Here is a 14,530-nt window from a genome sequence, read left to right as displayed (position 1 = left end):
CATTTGTCAGACTTCTGTATGACGTCTCAGTGCAGCCCTCCAGGTGAAGCAGTGAGTGCATGTTGGTATGTTGCACAGGAGAAGTCGCGCAGTCATTGAGAAACCATCCCGCAAAGTGACGAACCAAAGTAACTAAAATGCACTGTGCTGGGTAACACTCATTCTTATAACCATTTCTAAAAAGGACAACAACTTCAACAATCTGGATATCCTAAAAGTTCTGATTACGAAAAAAAAAACGTTCAAAATAACCCAAGCCACAAAGTTTGAATATAATCTTACACCTTGCTATACTACAGGTACGTTGAAACAGATTATCCTGTAGAAATTGTGATGAGTAGTTTGGAAGTACATCCTGTTAACTACTCTCACTGACATTAAGAGGATTATGCTAGGTAGTGGCAGACGGGAGGAGTTCTTTCTTCCTTCCGTTAAATTGAGCCTTCCTATCCACTCCAAATCTCAGCTACGTGCCTGTAATTTGCCTAAAACTGAAGAAATGTGTGAGGCATCCGGTTCAGCCTCTATGATGTGTGGAGACAGACAGATAAATCAAAAGGCTGAGAGACAGGGAGAGGGAGGGAGAGCGTTTGTCTGAGGAACACGGAGAGGGTGGATCATTTGTCTTGCAGATGTATGTTGATATGGCGGTGGTGGTGAGGGTAGGCGCTGGGCTGGGGGAGGGGGGCGTCGTGGTTGCACAGCAAGTGAGAGGACATGTGGTTAGTGGTGTCAAGAGCTGGTGGTAATGGGGTAGTTGAATGGTAGGAAAGTGGGATGGATCAGTGAATGTGGGTTTTAGTACAGCTGGGTAATACCATGGCCTATTACCGGGTTCCCATTGATCACTTAAAGTTGCAGGACAGCTCGGGGTGCCAACCAGATCAATGCACATTGACTAGTACACGCTATATAGTTCAAAGTACATGACCATAACCAATAAGTAATAGGAAACCTCAAAGGTACTGAGCCTTCCTCTTTTCCTTTCCATTTTCTTCCCTACTCTTCAAAAGACCAGGTTAAGAGTCTTCCCAGACGCAGTGGTAATTGGTCTCTGTGTTGTGACTCCTCTTTATCACCGTCTCACTCCTGACATGTATGTTTACCAGCACTATAATCTTCAAAAAGCCTGTTAACATAAGTAGCTCAGCTTTCATAAACCATAAAGTCAGCCTCTGACTGATCCTCGGCACCAGCCTGTTTACCACACTGAGGAGCGTAAACAGCACTCTGATCATATCGCCACGTTACTCGCAGAGCCTTTCGTCTGCGTGACTCGTTTTGAAATATGATTTATATTGTATTCATATTCAGGCCGGAGAGACAGGTAGGGAGAAGTTACGTACTGTAAGTGTTCTGTTTACATGACTGCGCCTCGCTGAACTTTCTCGGTGACAAAATGTTGCAAATCAAAGGTTGACACCTCAGACATGCGAGGAAAGGGCTGTGACTGTGGAGTGCATCAATTCTCTCTTCCCTCCTTCCCTCCATAAAAGACAGCACTGCGGCTATCTGGCTAAAGCTGGGGGATAGTCCCTTAGCCCTGTGTTAAACATACACTGAAACAGACATCTTTTAAACTGGGGGTAATCTCCTCCTGTCTTGCTTTCTTTGTTTTGAAGCACAAAGGGGGTTGAATGGCCTGGCCCACACAGCAGAGCTGGGCTCAGTCAAATGACTTCCTGGAGAAGGGACTTAGAGTCCATCAAACTCAAAGAGAGGTTCCGGGTCGTGCCAAAGCGGTTTTGGCCAAACGCAAAAGCGGATTTGAATTTCCTGGCCTGATTTGGAACTTTCTCTGTTGGTGTCCTGAAACACTCCAGTTTCACCTCAGAATATAAGCGATCACCAGGGGCGTCAGCAGGATGAGACACAGGAAGAAGCCTGGTCTCCAAACATCTGGCAGGGCCAGGCTTCCATCACTCGCTCAACCTCAGGATAGAAAAAAGGCCTCAGATCTGCAGGGATCAAAGTGTGCCCTGGGTTGCTGAGCCACCGTGGCCTCCCTCAATGTATTCAAATATGGTTTCCTGAAAGCAACTGGAGCCACAAGCAGACCTCAGAACACAAAGGGGGAGGAAAGGGATAATGGACACCTGAAAGTCTGTGTGTTCTCTGCACACAACAGAAGTAAAGTATTAGGAAAGCCCATGGCTTATTGAAAAGGAAAAAGTTTTATCACAGCATTTTGCATTTTGCCCAAAAACTATTCCCCTGCTCTTAGGAGAGGGGAGTTTCAAACTTCATTAATGAACCTAGCTATTAATAATGAATATTTTCCCAAACACTGTTCCCAATTCATAATGGCATGACTGCTCAATTATTTTTGCTATAAAGCAGGGAACTACTACTCCTTCCAGCATTTCCCTTTATATTCACATCACATGTCATGAATTCTTAAAAGCAGTCTCTCGTCAGCGGCAGTGATGCTTCAGAGCGGGGGTCACCTGTATCTGGCATTACCGGATTAGCCGCTATCTAACCCAGACCTGCTGTGGCGTGCTGACACTAATCCTGCGCCCGCTGGAGAGCACTGTCTGTGTTATATTATCATGTCTAATCCACATAATCTCCTGGCCGCGCTGCTAAACGGTATTCCACCTCTGTCTCTTACCTCAGACTCCTAATAACATTAATGAAGGGCCGAGCCCCCATTACCCAGACAGGCTAGCGGTGGGCTGGGTGACGGCCGTAATCAGCAACCCCCTGTTCAGCCACCCACTCAGCCTCCCAGGCAGCATGAATTAATGGATTTCAGCGCCTTGGGCAAAAAGCAAACCAAACATATGTTCAACAAATCAGGGTTTGTGTTTTTTCCTGTCACCATTACTATGTGGGTCTATTAGAGACATTGATGGGATCTTTAGTGAAGGGCTCGGCGTGTGGGAAAATGAGGCTTTGAAGTGCTCGGTGCTTCTAAAACCCTCGCGATGAGACGTCGTTTATGATGATCTGACCCAGGTTATTAAAATACCACAGAAATGATTACTCATAATACACCATCCCTTTGTTGTCAACAAAAAAATGTCAGGAAGGATTGGTAGGGATGAAAGGTTGAAAGGGGTTCTGTATTAAAAATGGCACTTTATCCATTAAAGCAGGATTTCTCCTGTCTCCTTTTGTAATTACCTGCACCCGCCAGCTGTGTGCTCGGGCTTACCTTGTTTACACTGTGTCTCGCAGACTGCCTGTCTCCCTACAAGGATTCACTACTGTGTCTTCTATCCCTTTGTCTCTGCTGTTGTCTCTCACTTGTCTATTATGGTTGTCGGAGGCAACCTTTAAAGAAGAGGCATAAACACAGCCTGAAGAATACTGTCAATGGAAACAGACAGACAGACAGACAGACAGACAGACAGACAGGTAAAAGCAGGCTGCCTATTTATTATTGGTTCATAGTCATGTCTTATTATTGTTTCTTACTCAGTCACAGGATTCAAATTAATTTATTTTGAATTTACTGTTTTGGCAGATGAATTTACTAGAACCCATGAATGTGTTTTGCAATGTTAATCACATGCTAATGCAATCGCATATGCCCCTCTGTTACCCCTACCTTCCTGCAAATAGCAGCACACGGACTTAATTGTGAGGGTGAAAATAACAGCACACACAGACATCCTCTCATATTTAATTTTATCTTTAAATAAAAGAGCTATAGGAAAGTATTAATCTGCTTAACATTTCTAAGTACATCCTCCAAAGGATTTTGCTTTTTTAATCTTACATATGCTCAGCAGAGTTACTGGCAAAAACTCTACGTTTTCCTCATTTCATCCTTTCAACATCAAATGGTGAGCAGCAAAAATTGGATCAGACTTCAAAGACTGTGATGTGCTCCAAGTCACGGAGTGGCTCTTCTATTTCACATATTGAATTCGAGCAGGATATCAAAGTGGTACCAAAGAACCTCAGGTCTTTACTAAAAAAGGGCTCTTACATCTGTAGAAAGAGAAGCGCAAAGACAAATCACCTCAGGGAACAGCGAGCATTTATTCTCAGCAGTGAATTTCCAGCCTTTTGATTCTTCCATACCCGTACCACCCTGTCTCTCCTCTGAGATGGAGTTTGGAGCAAGAGAAGTCTTTTGTCTCAAGGACTCAAAAAAACTCTCACGAATAATCTATGTTAAAGGGGCTTTGTAGAACTACAGCATTATGAATACATAGCTAAAGCTAGAGCCGCATGCTAAAAAATATGAATTTCTCTGATATAAACTTACCTTCTCTCATCACTGAAAATGTGTCTGCCCTCATATCTACAGAAGGTGAAAAAGATAGTTTAGAGGACTGACCCTTAACCACCTACCACAATAGATTTAATGTGGTACAGTAGATATAATCAAAATTCGAAGACACACTACACAGGAGCAATAGAACAAAGACGGATAATATTATTCACATTTGGAAGTATGATGCACTAGAAACCTTTGGAGATGGACACAAACATAGACCGTGTGCACTGAGGGATATGAAAGGGGAAAGTAACAGTGTCTAGGTAAGAGCACACAGATCTTAAAAGGAGAGAATGTGCCAGATCAAGTCAAAATAAATCTATATGGAGCGATTCCAACACTGATTAAACAGAATTGTTAAGTTGAGTTTTGAAGTTTTCTCACCAGGGAATATGATTGTAAACATGGAGAAAAATTCCCAGAAGAAAAACTCAGCCCGGGTATACAACAAGCATAACATTTTCAGATGTAAAAATCTAGTAAGAGTCTGGAGAGATGCATTGCCTTGACCGACAAAGTCAACAAAAGTTGAAATGAATAAAGATTTCATCTCCATCAAAACGGAGGATCTGTGCATCAGTTGGCGAGTGCTCAACACCACTGTTCACCACGTCATTTCAACGTGGACATTTGGGTATTATTTGGTTGAGACGTTGATCAATGAGATTTCAACATTTATTCACCCACTCAAAAAGGCAAGACAGAAGTTTGTTGAATTCCCAATGTGTTATCACTATCCTTCGACCTTTTAAAAGCACAGCAAAGTTGGAATACAATGTCAGATATTTTGCATGTATACAACAACTTAATGTCTTATCACTGTGCTTCATCTAATAGCACAATCAAATGACCTGGATTGCAGGTAACTGCCTGCCTGCCTGCTGGTAGCCTGATGGTTAGTAACTGAGAGGTTGCAGGATCAAATCCCTGAGCTGACAAGGTAAAAATCTGTTGTTCTACCCCTGAGCAAGGCAGTTAACCCATTGTTCCCTGGGTGCCATGGATGTAATTAAGGCAGCCCCCTGTACCTTTCTGATTCAGAGGGGTCGGGTTAAATGTGGAAGACACATTTCAGTTGAATGCATTCAGTTGTGCAACTGACTAGGTTTCCCCTTTTCTCCTTAACATTACATTAAAAGGTGCAAGTGTTCAATGCTGTATGAGATTCTGCACAGATTATTGTAGCAATTGTGAGTCCTGCAACATTGCATGCTATGTTGAACATGCACTCTTTCTATGATTATGTAAGACATTTATACTGTAGTTATAGTAACCTCTAAATGTGGCCATCTATGTGTTACTCATTTGAATACTGTTACATTAGTTTGCAAGATAGCCTTAACTGTAGACTATTTACTGTGTTACAAAAGTAGTATTGAATTGTGTTTGGTTGATCATGCAACCAAATATCAACATGTAAAGAGATGTATCTAATGGTTGGATAGCTAATCCTATTCTATAACTTTTTTTTTTGGTTTAGTTGGCGACGTGAATCCAACATATGTGATAACTTGTCGACAAGTTAATAGGCGATTTACTGTATTCCAAAAGTCCAATGTATTTTCCACTGTCACGTTCCCCAGCGAGAAAACGAAAAATGTCGCTCAACCAGAAGGAGGAACTAACAAAGAGTCAGTGACAACAACCAAAAGGGAACAGGATGTTGTTTTAGGAGGGGTTCTAAAAGACACTCATGTGGGGTGTCCACTGAAAGTTGCTTTACAGCAAGAACTGGGACATAAAAAACACCCATCATGAGAGCCCACTAAATTTGCGTCACTAAGAGGCAAACAAAAGAAAAACCCACACCAAACTTTTAAAGACAGGAAGCAAACCAAAAAGGTGGAGCAAAACGAAAGTCTAAGAAGTCGGATAAAGGATTGTGTGTCTAGAAATCTAAATAGGGAGAGCCAACTAAAGGTGTTAACCCTCCGCATCTATCAAGACAACTGGAGCATAGGGGAAACACCTTCCCACTAACGAGATGACAAGCCGGCACTAGTGTAACACATACTGACTAACGAGGTGACACCAAACGGTGCGCCCTACGTGCTAACGAGCTATACGTGCTAAAGTCCAACCTAAAAACATAAATTGAAAAAACAAAAAACTCGTAACACCACGTAGATTCCATATCACAATATGTTGACACGTCACGTAGAAACAACACTGATTCAAACAGTTTGTGCCCAGTGGGAAGGATTTTCTATGTATTTACCCTCTAAAAATGGCATTCAAAACCTGTCAGTTCAGATCCTTAAAGGCCCAATGCAGTAAAAAACATCCTTTCCCTGTGTTTTATATATATTTCTACACTATGAGATTGGAATGATCCTGTGAAATTGTGAAAATTATGATAATGCCCTTATAGTGGGGTAGGCCGTCATTGTAAATAAGAATTTGTTCTTAACTGACTTGCCTAGTTAAATAATGGTTAAATAAAAAAAGAATGTACAAAAATTGTGTAAGAGCCATTTGAAGACTGCCTGAAATTTCAGTCTGTTTTGTTGGGATGGGGTTTGGGCCTGTCTGGTGGCACCATTAAATCCATTAATAGACCAGTAACAAAGATAGTTCCAAACCTCTCTGCCAATAACAGCAAGTTTTCAGTTTTCCCCTCCCCACTCAGCCCACTCCCAGACAGTCCTAGCAAAATGATTGATTGAGAAATTGCTATTTTTGTTCCTTTTGTTTTACTATTTAAATTGAAAACAATCACAGTAAGGTACTTAACTGTTACCCAGAAATGATTTGATATTGAGATTTAAAAAAAAACAGCTGCATTGGACCTTTAACATTTAAAGATAATGGAATAAACTAATACTATTCTAAATACTAAGGCAAGAGAGAGCAAATAAGGGACTTGAATGAAAGAACAAGTGTTAAAGGAGAGTGTGAGAGTCAGCTAGGTTGGATTTGCGAGCAGCACTGGCCAGACACCATGTATACTGCAGTTCAGCTGTTGCTCTCCTGCTTTACACATACTTCCTTAATGACGAGTCGTCTATATGCTGAGTAAACACAAACGGGCATTCAGCTCTTACATCTGGAGACCAGTTCAGAGCCCAGCCCCGTTAGCGCGCTTGTCTGACCGCTATCTTGGTGGAAAGATATTTATTAGGCTTATAAAAAGGAGATGTGGTGCAAGAGGAGGAGCTTCCTGGTGGTTGAAACAACAATACATTAAAGAGGGGAGGAAATAAATCTGCCTAGTAGAACTCCGGTTGAGTGACTGGTATGCAAACCCCCTTGCCCCATGACTGTGGTCTCTACCGGAGGTCCTTTTGTAAGAACTTGAGAAAGAGCTTGACAGGGGTGCACACCAGGCTCAGATCAAATGACCTTCAAAGACAGAATATCATCCCCTATTAGGGGCATTGTGGAGGACCCTGCTGTCTGTATGGCTGAACTTTGGAGCATCCTAATCATTAGGGCCTAACGGATACATAAACACAAACAGAGACAGAGATAACTGAAACTGACCCAAAAATGCATGTCCTCGGTGGTGTGGCCTCTTGCCCCTGGGTGAAGATCGACTATGCATGGGGGGTAAACAGCGAGTAGCAGCATTGTAAAAACAAGGGGGGGGTCAATGTAAATAGTCCGGGTGGCCATTTGATTAAATGTTCAACAGTCTTATGGCTTGAGGGTAGAAGCTGTTAAGGAGCCTTTTGGTCCTAGACTTGGCGCTCCGGTACCACTTGCCGTGTGTTAGCAGAGAGAACAGTCTATGACTCGGGTGACTGGAGTCTTTGACAATTTCTCTAAACAAAGATGTTATCCAGTACTAAAAGGAGGGTTTCATTTTCAAAACAATATGTGATTAAAAAGGGGAACCTCAGCTCTTTTGGATGTATCAAATTAGGGCAATTCACATTATTCAGTCAAAGGGCTTAGTGTTTTAGTTGTAAAATTTGACACAGTGGCAAACCATGTTGCAGTACATTGTTAAGCAGCTCTATTTTCCATGGTCTAATCTGATCGATGGTTAGCAGCCCCCCCCAGGCCCTGTCGAGATCTGAGGAGCCACCAGGCTCATACATTTGAAAGGCATCTGTTTATTTAAAAAATGCAAATGTAGGCCCACCTCAAAGGCTGTAAACTGCAGTCAAACACACAGTGTGAGTGTGTTGGAGTGTTCCGTCGGGGGGGCTGAGGCCCCACTTATGTAAAGACGAGCCCTTTCCACAGCCCTCCTGCCCACACACAAACACATCAATGTGCACTTCTACAAAGAGATAGCGAGCGAGAGCCGACAGTGAAGTTTTTCTCACACCAAAAAACCTGTTTATCCATTCCACAATGTTATTTATAAGTGTTTTAATGGAGGACAATTACACAAGGTGAGCAGGCGACTGAGATGCTCCGTGTGCCAGATGAGGGCAGCCCTTAGGAGCCACATAAAACAACGCCAAGTCTCCTCCCCCAGCCCTCCTCTTCCCTCCTCAACCCTCCCTTTCTTGGCACCCTCCCTTGTCCTCCAGCGAGAGGCTCAAAGGAGTGGGGGAGGCCCGAAAAGGTTAATGTGCTCACTTTGATCTTCGTCAAGGCACACTGAGTAAGAATTAATTTACATTTCAGATGAAAAGGTTGACAGTACAAAAAGGCATCTTGTTTCTGGTATGTGAGAGCAGTGTAATAGACTGGGAATTTGAGAGAGGAAGTTGTGAGGAAACAGAAGGGATAAGTCTCTCTCTTGCCTTTACTGGGAAAGAGATGAAAGGAAAAAAGGATCTCAATGTGCACTGTTCTTCTGAAACATGGAGACCAAATGCTGCCCAAACTTTCAAGAGCCTTTCTTTATACATTATTAATGAATGATTACTGTTTCATGGAATGCTTATTGAGATCAATAAGGTATTTTATCAAACCTTACGATTTTCTGGCTTTTATTAATTTCTCTTAAAAAATATTGAAAGAAACCCCCCCCCCAGCACATAAACTGGACATGAATTCCAGAAGCTCCCGACCGAGTGTGTTGAGTACTTCTGAGAGCAATAGAACAATATCACCAATGCTTTACCTGATTTTATGCAAACAGATGCAGCTTCCCACTCCTTCCTGGTTTGCTTGAGATTCTGTCGGGCAGTGTGGCCCCTCTAGGCTACAGAGAGAAAAAAGCTACTGATCAACCTCAGTGAAACATAGACAGCACCTACAACATGAGATCCCACTTCAAAACACACCACAACCAGGTGGCAATGAGCTAGATCCCTTTGAACTCTCAGAGCTCTTATTGTCTACTCTCTGAAGCGTTGCTCTTTTGGCCCCTATCGTTCACACTGTGGTTATCAAACTAATCTCTTTAACGAAAACTAGTCCAGATTATGCCAGGTGGAGGTATCCCTGACTGGAAGATGGCTTCGTGGTTTCTCTTCTCCTCCTCTCTGCGGTAGCGCCTCGCCCCCCAGCGCGCCGGTGATGTAGGACTGCAACACCACCACCCGTGCGATCACCTCTCTCAGCAGCAGGTTCAGCTGCTCCACATGGTAGTAGTTCAGGAACAACTGACACACAGTACACCCAGGGAGCTTAACATTGAAACACCTCAATCCATGGACAGAGTTGAGATGCCAGCCATAGGTTTGGAAACAAACATTACTATAATGTATCTGGATAATCATCACCACTTTACCTTCGTCTTCCCTAAGACCCAGTTTTCTAGTTTGGCCCGCTCCAGTATGGCAACGGCAATCTCTTTGCTGGTGTCAGGAACCCGGTGAGCCCGGAAAGCAAGGTAGTAATACCTATGAAAAAGGGGCGAGGGAAAGATATGACATTTTACTGTCTGACCTTTATCATACACTCCATGACCAAAAGTATTTGGCCACCTGCTCGTCGAACATCTTCTTCCAAAATCATGGGCATTAATATGGAGTTGGTCCCCCCTTTGCTGCCATAACAGCCTCCAATCTTCTGGGAAAGCATCCCACTAGATGTTGGAACATTGCTGAGGGGACTTGCTTCCATTCAGCCATAAGAGCATTAGTGAGGCCGGGCACTGATGTTGGGCGATTAGGCCTGGCTCGCAGTTTGCATCCCAATTCATTCTAAAGGTGTTTGATGGGGGTTGAGGTCAGGGCTCTGTTCAGGCCAGTGAAGTTATTCCACACCGATCTCGACAAACCATTTCTGTATGGACCTTGCTTTCTGCATGTGGCACCATCAGGCTAAAATAAGGAACGGGTCTTCACCAAACTGATGCCACAAAGTTGGAAGAACAGAATCGTCTAGAATGTCATTGTATGCTGTAGCGTTAAGATTTCCCTTCACTGGAACTAAGGGGCATAGCCCGAACCATGAAAAACAGCCCCAACCATTATTCATCTTCCACCAAACTTTACAGTTGGTACTATGCATTCGGGCAGGTAGCGTTCTCCTGGAATGCGCCAAACCCAGATGGTGAAGCGTGATTTATCACTCCAGAGAACACATTTCCACTGCCCAGAGTCCAAAGGTGGCGAGCTTTACACCACTCCAGCCGGCGTTTGGCATTACGCATGGTGATTTTAGGCTTGAGTGTGGCTGCTCGGCCATGGAAACCCATTTCATGAAGCTCCAGATGAACAGTTCTTGTGCTGACGTTGCTTCCAGAGGCAGTTTAAACTTGGTAGTGAGTGTTGCAACCAAGGACAGACAATTTTTATGCACTATGTGCTTCAGCACTCGCCGGTCCTGTTCTGTGAGCTTGTGCGGCTGAGCTTCTAGACGTTTCCACTTCACAATAACAGCACTTACAGTAGCCCGGGGCAACTCGAGAAGGGAAGAAATTTGACAAACTGATTTTTTGGAAAGGTGGCATCCTATGACAGTGCCACGTTCAAAGTCACTGAGCTCTTCAGTAAGGCCATTCTACTGCCAATGTTTGTCTATGGAGATTACATGGCTGTGTGCTAGATATTATACACCTGTCAGCAATGGGTGTGGCTGAAATAGCAGTATCCACTAATTTGAAGGGCTGTCCACATACTTTTGTATATATAGTGTATATCGTAATCATATGTTTTGCTCTGAATTGATGTTTTCAGACCGTTCAGAGACTCTTCCTCCATACAAGTTGATTTAATTTTTGTTTAAATCTAAATTAAATGAATTACCATGCATGGGATCTGAGGCATGGGTCCACCCACAGTGCACAAAGAAAACGAGACTCACTGAGCCATGAGCCGCTAACAGAGGCCTACTGTCTGAGCTCTTTTTGAATGGACCACGCTCTCTTATTTCAATTACACAGATGATCCCCATCAGGGCCAATCTGTGTAAATCAACTCCATGGAATGCCTCTACTTCATTGTCTAAGGCTTTGACTGTCCTGCCTGTCACAGTTTACAAAACACCTGCATAGGACAGAGCTGATACAACTGTTTGTTCAGGGACATCAAGGCTCCCAAACTGCTGGTTCATTCCTTGTGTTCTGGTGTTGGTCAAAGAAACAATCGAGTTGGAAGAAAAACATATTTGAACACCCCCATTCCACAGCCTTTCATTCTAATTCCTGTTGATACCTGTTATTTCTTTGATGGCAAATACAGAGCACACTCCTTGGTAACCTCAGATGTGCCTTTGATATGAGAGCACACATTTAAATCAGTTTTCCACTTAAGGTGCAGTTTAACTACTGAGTCTGTCAGTATTATTTCTGCCCGGCTTGGATGGGATGGGGTGGACTCGATTGCGAGGTTGCAGTCACGACAGAGGCCAGAAAGCCAGGGACATGCTAAGATACGGCCTCCTATACTCCAAACAATAGACGGGTTCATTCCATCCAGTAAGACAATAGAACAGCAGAGTTTGAACGTTTGAGAATCTAGCCCCCCTTTACCACACGCACACACACACACACGCACGCACACACACACTCTATGAGGGTTAACAGCCCATTGTCAGGTGATGAACTGTCACCTTTAACACTGTGAAAATAGCCTCACCAACACCGTCCTAGAATTGGGATAGGCAGAATAACAGCTTATGGTCATTCAGGGTTTTCTGCAAGAAATCAGGCTAAATTAAACACACAATCTTTTAAAAGCTACCCTGGAGCAGCGGAACTAACCAGCCGTCTCACTGCTTTTTACACAGGCCACAAGCCCAAGCTAATTACATTTGATATCGTATTAAAGCTCCCCATTGGAGGTGCCTGGAATATTTTTCAAAGGATAATTGATCAAACGTAGGTTTCCTACATTTCCCCAAGGACCGAGTTTGAGTATGTATTTTATTCTTGACAGGATTCAAGAAGGTTTAAATACCTGCTTTTGGATTTTTTTGGAGTGGATAAAATCAAATCTAAGCTTAATATTTTATTAGGCCATTTCAATTGAAGAAATTCTGATACCTCTCACATTGGCAGATGTTGCCAGACATTGGGAAAACAAATAAAAACCTTATCTAATATCCTGTATCTAGTAGAAAAAAAAGTCAGTAACCCAATTTCATCATTCATGACAACCACCCAGGGAATAATGGGCTCCTATATCAGATATAGACACTATCCAGGACATGGGGCACAAAAACAAACCCTTCATGAATAGTAAAGAAATCAATTAAAATGTCTATCCTCAGCCTCAGAGTTCCTCTCTGTTTGAGTTCTGCCCTTATTTCCCAGTTCCGTGAAGTGAACCCACCCAGTTAAGAGATGTAGTCTTATGCTATCACTAACGACTGCCAATTAGTGAGCCGCTTGCTCTGCTCAAGTTTGGACTCCTTTCCAATTAAAGAAGCTGTGTTTTGTGTGATGTAGCACACGCCGTGCACTTGTTCTGCTCTAACTCTGGGGTCGTGTCAGCACTCAGCGTGAGTGCACAGCTAGCGCCCCGGCGCCCAGTAGAGCGCGGTTGTTACCTGTTAACAAACTCTCCAAACAGGATGTGGTGGGAGTAGCCCTGGTGGCGGATGTTCACTGTCTCCAGGACCCCAGCGTAACGCAGCTGCACCCTCCCCTTACAGGAACCCAGCGCCTGTCTGTCATCGTTGGGCTTTATGCAGCGCACAGTGGGGCCAACCCACCACCATCTTAGACAGCAGATCCATCAGGGAGTGCTGCCAACGCAGTGAGGAGACAAAGCAAGGCGACGGGGGCGGAGCAAACAAGAAAACAGGGATTATTATTTGCATTATGCATTATTTCCTACGGTCATTGTGGAATTCCCAGATATCGTGCTGACGCTGGTTTGTCATTGTGTCAGCAAAACAATCTTCTTACTGACATTCTTATTCACTGGTGGATATAAATCGACCCAAAAATGAAAACCCTTTTCTATTTCTGTACTGTATTAGAGTTAAATGAAAAACATTGCTGAAATGGAATGATTGGGTATAGTGATGATGATGATGGTTAGGGAGATGTATACCCGGAAGTAGGAGGCCACTGTCTGTCTCATGTTGGTGGTTTCCTCAGGGTGCCGCATCATCTCCATGGTGTCCACCTAAACACAAGCTGTCACCATAATTCCTACCTCACAATGGGATGGAAAACAGTACATTGTTGCTTGTTCGGTGTTGTCTCTGTAGGGCAGCAGCACCATAAACACTTAAAGCCAACAGTGTAGGGCCATGGGAGAATTGCAGCTAACGCTGCTCTGTATAATGAGGCTTGACATCCCAAACCAGATAGTCCTTCTAACAACGGGTTAACGAGGACGCAATATAAGCATTTTAATGGTCCTCGCACATCATGGCTTCAATCAAATGTATGACTCAATCTATATTTCATAGTAAGTCTACACAGCAAAGTGCATATCTTAATACTTTATTTGATCTTAGCACAGGGGGAAAGGTATGTCAAACATTTTCTGAATAACTTCATGGAGCAATTGGATGTTCTGACAGTTTACTATGTTCAACACTGTTCAGATAGAACTACCAGCAATTATCCCCTTTCTGTTCAACTACTTCTGTTCATGTCTTTTAACAAGGGCCGTCCACACGACTGCACCAGTTCCATCATTGTTTTGCAATGATAACTTTTATGAACTTCTCATCGGTTAACTGTTTCGAACTTTCCACCGACTTTGATTGAGCATTTTACATCAGTCACATTTCAGAGTTTGACTAACCGTTACCATGTACTTTCTTCTCACAGAGCAGGTACAGTGTAGCCGAGTGGTTCGTTTCTCTGTTCCTGTACCACCAAGTCAATGTTGCTCTGCCCAGAGTACCCCTGAAGTGCCCCCTCATGTGTATTTTACCAGTAGGCCAATGGTCTCATGAGTCTTCTCAAGTAACCCCCGTGGATACGTCAAGTACCCCTGGTTGGGAACCACTGCTGTAGCTCATAAGGTGGTTTGATGCTTTTCC

At 43.4% G+C, this 14,530-nt stretch overlaps 1 pseudogene; it reads right to left on the bottom strand.

The window, feature by feature from the left end:
* LOC135546822 (myosin-IIIb-like) overlaps positions 1-14,530 on the bottom strand; it is a 100,276-nt pseudogene that overhangs the window by 16,855 nt on the left and 68,891 nt on the right.

This window comes from Oncorhynchus masou, chromosome 10, assembly GCF_036934945.1.
Source record: "Oncorhynchus masou masou isolate Uvic2021 chromosome 10, UVic_Omas_1.1, whole genome shotgun sequence".
NCBI lineage: Eukaryota > Metazoa > Chordata > Actinopteri > Salmoniformes > Salmonidae > Oncorhynchus > Oncorhynchus masou.
Note: the sequence above shows the minus strand (reverse complement) of the source record. Positions and strands in the feature narration are given on the sequence as shown.